Source organism: Vigna angularis, chromosome 3 (assembly GCF_016808095.1).
Source record: "Vigna angularis cultivar LongXiaoDou No.4 chromosome 3, ASM1680809v1, whole genome shotgun sequence".
Lineage (NCBI taxonomy): Eukaryota > Viridiplantae > Streptophyta > Magnoliopsida > Fabales > Fabaceae > Vigna > Vigna angularis.
Genome location: NC_068972.1, coordinates 24,573,233 through 24,579,135, shown reverse-complemented (window position 1 = coordinate 24,579,135; position 5,903 = coordinate 24,573,233). Strand labels below are relative to the sequence as shown.

The 5,903-nt window shown below is 34.0% G+C and overlaps 1 long non-coding RNA gene across 1 annotated transcript; it reads right to left on the bottom strand.

The window, feature by feature from the left end:
* Positions 1-831: 831 nt before the first annotated feature.
* LOC128195997 (uncharacterized) lies at positions 832-5,492 on the bottom strand. Its single transcript, XR_008248024.1, has 3 exons — positions 5,423-5,492; positions 5,201-5,272; positions 832-1,400 (listed from the first exon to the last, which is right to left on the bottom strand). It is a non-coding gene; the product is annotated as an uncharacterized LOC128195997 (long non-coding RNA).
* Positions 5,493-5,903: the final 411 nt, after the last annotated feature.

Sequence of the window (5,903 nt, the reverse complement as noted above, 5' to 3'; positions counted from 1 at the left end):
TTGTCCTGCATACACTATTGAACAATGCACTAGAGCACCAGATTAGCCCAAAAAAATACAAAATAAACACAAATTAAAAACAGAAAAAATAAAGAAAAAGTCTAAACAAGTTAAGAATCACACAAAAGTATAGTATGACCACGAGTCCCCAGCAGCGGCGCCAAAAACTTGTTAACTCATTGGCAAGTGTACCAAATTGTATCAAGTAATATAGAATGGTAAGACCAAGTATCGTTTCCCAAGAGACTCGTGTTACTAAACAATCGTATAATCACTTAACTAATTAAGACTAAAGAACGATTCCATTGAATGAGATTGAATTGCAGTAAAAGTAAACATAAAAACTTGAATGTAAAATTGATCAATTGAGGCTAAAACAAGAATGAATGAATGATTTAATATGATATGAGATGATATGTTGTTGGGGCTAGATTTCACCTACTTTACTTTCATTCATATTAGAACTCATCTTCTTCATTGGAATGTTAATGTCACTTACGAAATTACTTAGAACTCGATCCCTCGGCGTAAAAAGCCTAGCCTTGATTATTAGACATCAATCCCTTGAATCCCTAATAACCAATTTTGCATTAAGAAAAGAAGCTTAAGACAACCAAACGTCCTATCCCTATCCCTAGGCAATATTCCCTTTGGGTGAAATCCTAAAAATCATGATTCATAAGATATTTCCCAATACTCAAACAAATCAAACATCAAGTCATGAGTGGCCAAAACAAGACAAGCATTAAGAATAGGAGAAAATCACTAACATTCAATGAAAAAAGCATAAAATATTTAAAACATATTCAAATACATGAAAGTTTAGAGGTTACATCATCCCCAACAACAAATGAGTTTAGTTATCCATTGTCATGGAGAACCTTGGTGTATAATGGAAGAATGAATGAATGGAAACCCTAGAAAGTGAGAAGGAAAGCTCCTACATCCCAATCTGCCTCAAAAGGTTGAAAATCCTCTTTCTGAGCTTCAGCCGTCCAAAGATACCAACCCTAATGTGTATAAGCCTTTAAATAGATCAAAATTGGATCATGGGCCAACGTCGCTGGTGCTCAGCGCCCTAAGTGGGGCAAGCAGGCGCAACTGCGAAGAGACTGGCCCTCAGCGCCTTGGCTGAGGCCAACCAAACGTCCTACGGTGTAGCTGACTAGCGCTCATCGCCCCTGGAGGGGGCGCCCAGGTGTGCTTGTGAGATCCTTGGCCCTCAGCGCCCCAAAGAGGGCGCACAAGCGTCCATGCGTAACCACCAGCACTGAGGGCCCCAGAAAAGGGCAACCAGACATCCTTGAGCCTTCTATAACCTTCTATTCTAGTGCTTCTACTGTGCTTCCTGGGTTCCAACTCCTTGATACTTTACTCCTCTTCCAAAACATACCAATAACCTACAAAATTGAGGGAATCAGTGCTAAAAAGCATTAAGTATAACCTTTATTCACTTATTCACCAAATTCAACTAAAACAAGAGTTTAAGCAAGTTTCAAAGTCAAATATAGTTGATTTAGTATCAAAATTGCATTACAGATAACGGGAAATTCAATCATTATCAGTATCCTGGGGGATTTGCACAATACACCGCAGATAAGTCCTTAAGGATAGTGAAAATACACGCCTTAGGAAATATTGTTCATGTTTTGTCAACTTTCATACAACAATGGGGACGTTTATGACTTGATTTATGGTTCATTGGGTATGGGGACATATCATTTGTGACCTAGACCTGAAATAGGAGACTTAGTGGGGACATGAATTCTAGGGATGGAACATGACCCATTTGTTGATTTAGACCTTAAATCTTAATACAAGTTTGCTTGTTGAGTGATCAAGGGATTGAGGCTTAATAGAAAAATCTAGGTTTTCACCTAAGGGATTAGGGCTAGAGTGTTTTTGGGGGGTTGACATTAGTATTTGATGGAAAGAAGATGAAATTATGTATGCATGAGAGTGAAGTGGTGAAACTTAACCTTAGCAAAGTTTATCCATATCCTTTCTGACCTTTTTCCATTCTTAAGTGCCTTCATTACCAAAGTCCTCATTGTATTATTTTGTACATTTATTTGGTTGCACATTTTTGTAAATCATTGTACTGCTCTTCAGTCTAGATGAGTTATTAATCTTATAATTATCTAGTATTACACGAGTCTTTTGGGAAACGATACCTGACCTTACCATTTTATATTTGTAAGAAAAGTGAAGCCTTATATCTCAAACCAAGAGGGGGAGTGAATTGGTTTTAACCCTTTTAGAACCTTTTTGAAATTTTTATGAATTCTTGAAACTTGAAATCAATAATCAAAGGCAAATGAATCAACAAAGATAAAGAGAAAGAGAGAAAGATCAAGACATAACAATCTATATTAATTCGACTTTCACAAGCCTACATCCAATCCTCCTTCAACAACTTAGTTGAAGAGAATCCACTATAATGATTGAGTATACAAGAATACAATGACAATCCCTCAATTGCACTCGTCTCACCACTCAAAACCAAAATAGCAAAACAAGAGATGAACACCCTCAATCTCTTACAAACACAAGAGCAATCCCAACTCTTCAAACTTTGTTGTCCCCGCACAAGTACAGAATTCACAGATTATTGATGAACCTGATCTTTAACACACTATCCAAGTGCAGATTGAATCAGAACCAATGTAGTCCAAATTCTTGAAAGAATCCTTGATTTGTAATCACCTAATGAAGCTTTAATTCTCCAAAAATGTTTCTTAAAATCACCTATAGTCAGAACTCAATGAGAATGCTAGTATTTTAAAAATGTAACATTATTAAAACAAGTTTCAAGTTATATAATATATATATATATATATATATATATATATATAGGATTTTCAAATGCTGTCGCAGAATAATCGATTATGTTAATTGCATAATCTGATATGTTTTTCTCTTTGTTTTAACAGATTATCCTACGTGTGTAATCGATTATTTGAACTCTTAAGCCTATGATTGCTTCATTTAACAGTCTTAACATATTAGGTTATTTATGTAATGGATTAGACTATATTCTCTGTTTTAATCGATTATCAAATTTATGTAATCGATTATATTAACACTTAACCATATTAGTCATCCATTTTCCATCCTTAACAGATTATCTCACTTATATAACAAATTATGGCTTTCTCTCTATTTTAATTAGTTATGTACCTTGTATAATCGATTATAACAAAGTGAATTGCCCCTGTTTAGCTTTCTAAGTGTTCTGGCTAAACCGAACAGATTATTACACTTATGTAATCTATTATTTATACCATAAACTAGATTTCTAATCTATTTTAGACATGATTCACTCAACATTAATGGATTCAATCACCTAGCACACACGTGTTAAAGATATAAACAATTGTTATGCCATTTTGTTGTGCAAGAAACTATTATTAATCATTTAACCAATCATCATAGAAAACAAAGATATAAAGAGACAAAGCTCCCTTATCAACAATATTACTTAAACGATTTGGTACACTTACCGAAATTGCCTAACCGTGGGCCAACAAACTTAAATCTTAGTAGATTTATAAATAAATAAAAAAGAAGTAGCGAATTTATGTCTATTAAGACCATAATAGATTTTAATTTGCTATTTTTTTAAACTATTTTTGTTTTGGCATGAAACCAAAACCTATAATACATAAAATTTCTCAAAACAAAATATATATTTCAAATTGTTCATTTTCAAGACATAATAAATAGTTCCAAAATCAAAATAAACAATAAATCATATAACTTCAAATTGATAATTTAGTTATAAGTGTTTTACCATTGTCCAAATATAAAAAATTCCTCCCTCAATGATAGCTTTAATCTATCATGTAATACTCATATTCCTGTAAATTAATATGCCTATTGCACTATAAATTCTCTCAAATCACTTTCTGTAAATTTCGATGATAATGCATTAATGTTTTGATCAAGGTTTTTAATCCTAGTTGTTAATGTAAAACTCCATTCAAAGTTGTACATTTGTGGTGAGTGTAACATCCTACTTTAATAGTATAAAACTACTAAAATTTGAGATCAAAAACCCCCAATTTAAAAAAAATGTTCAAAACGGACACCCGGAACTCCAAATTTGAGATCCCAAAAACTGAAAAAAAAACCAAAATCTGCTGAGTTGCGCCCAGCACCCCAAAAGGGGCGCTCGGGCGCCAGATCCCTGGAACAGGGACGCTAAGGCGGCGCCCAAGCGAATTCTTCTCGCAAAAACCCCTAGGGGCCCCTTTAAGGGTGCCCAACGCTGCACCAGGTTCTAAAATTCACCTATTTGGACTTTGGTGACCCTCTATACAAGTTTAAATGATTCCTAAACACTCTTAGGCACTGAGAAATATTTAAAAACAGACCCCTAACTTGACTTGACCACTCCAAACCCAAATTGACCTATGAAAACCCAAATTTACTCCTATAAGCTACCCAAACTCAAATGTACACTTTCTATATCAGTTTCCCAACTGCATAACCAGGTCCAAACGCACTTGCTAGTACACCCCAACACCTCATATTACTCACAGTCCCTCTGTTTCAAGATCTCACCATTCAAAACCTCAAATTGGGCCAAAAATCTCTAAGAACTCATCCTAAGATGACACTAATTGTCCTATACCATATTTTTCTCATTGAATAGTCTAAACAAGTCCTAGTGGGTCCTATAACACACTCTCAACTGTCCAAAACAGTCAACACCTCTTACTTCCAATTCTCACTACTTAAAACCCCCATTTTCCCCTAAAACACTTCAAAACTTCAACAAGGAACCGTAATCTTTGCTCCATATCAGTTTTCAACCATCTAACTCTTCTAACAAGTCCCAATTAACCACATAACAATGCTAGACAAGTTGCCATCTCACTCTAATACCAAATTCTCAATTTCACTCACCAAAACCTCTCTTTTAAGCTTGAAACTCAAGTAACTTGACCAATATTTCACACAACCACTTGAATTCAGTTTCAAACATTTCAACATCATCATCATACGCAATTATAATAGTATTAATCATCACAATCACACTATACCACTTATGTTCAACATCACACCATCAAAATCACCAATCAAACATGCATTTTATACACCCAATCATACCAATTTTCTCAAAATCATCTAAAACTCATAGAGACACCAAATTTATAATATAAACACAACTAAGACAAGTTATAGCTTCCCTTACCTTACAAGAAATAGCCTCAACCCATGAAAATGTCTCGTCGGTAGCTTGAAACACAAGAAATTCCTAACGGACCTACGAGGTACCAAAATTAAAACAGATAGAGTTCTTAGAATTCTAAATTCACCAAGAGCAAGAAAAGAGAACTAAATGATACATACATAACAGTTTTGTGCATGATCATTGACTGAAGCAAAGAGGACAGAAAAACGAGTAGAAACTTACTTGCTCTAAAACAAAAATTGATCAGTTGGATTTGTAGACCTTGACATCGTGATCGTCTAGACACCTCCTGATCGTCAAAGAGATGACTTAGGAGTTAGAACTCTTAGAGAGAAGGTAGAGAACTATAGAAAAGTGGTTTTTAGATAGATGATACGTTTTAAAATAATGAAACTCGTTTATAACAAAACTATTTATAATAATACCATTTAACATTAAAATAATCGAGTCTCACTATAATTATACTACCACCACTTCTAAACTACCATTTTTCTGGAGTTTTACAGTGAGTAAAAAATTAATATAGTCTACCTATTATGTTATATATATATATATATATATATATATATATATATAGATAACTAAATATTATGCCATTATTTTCATCGAAACTTCTTCTGAATGAAGAAAAAAAATATAACCACTTTAAAAGACCATAAAGGATACTTCAAACTTTCAGTTTCCATAAGGGTATGTAACACAT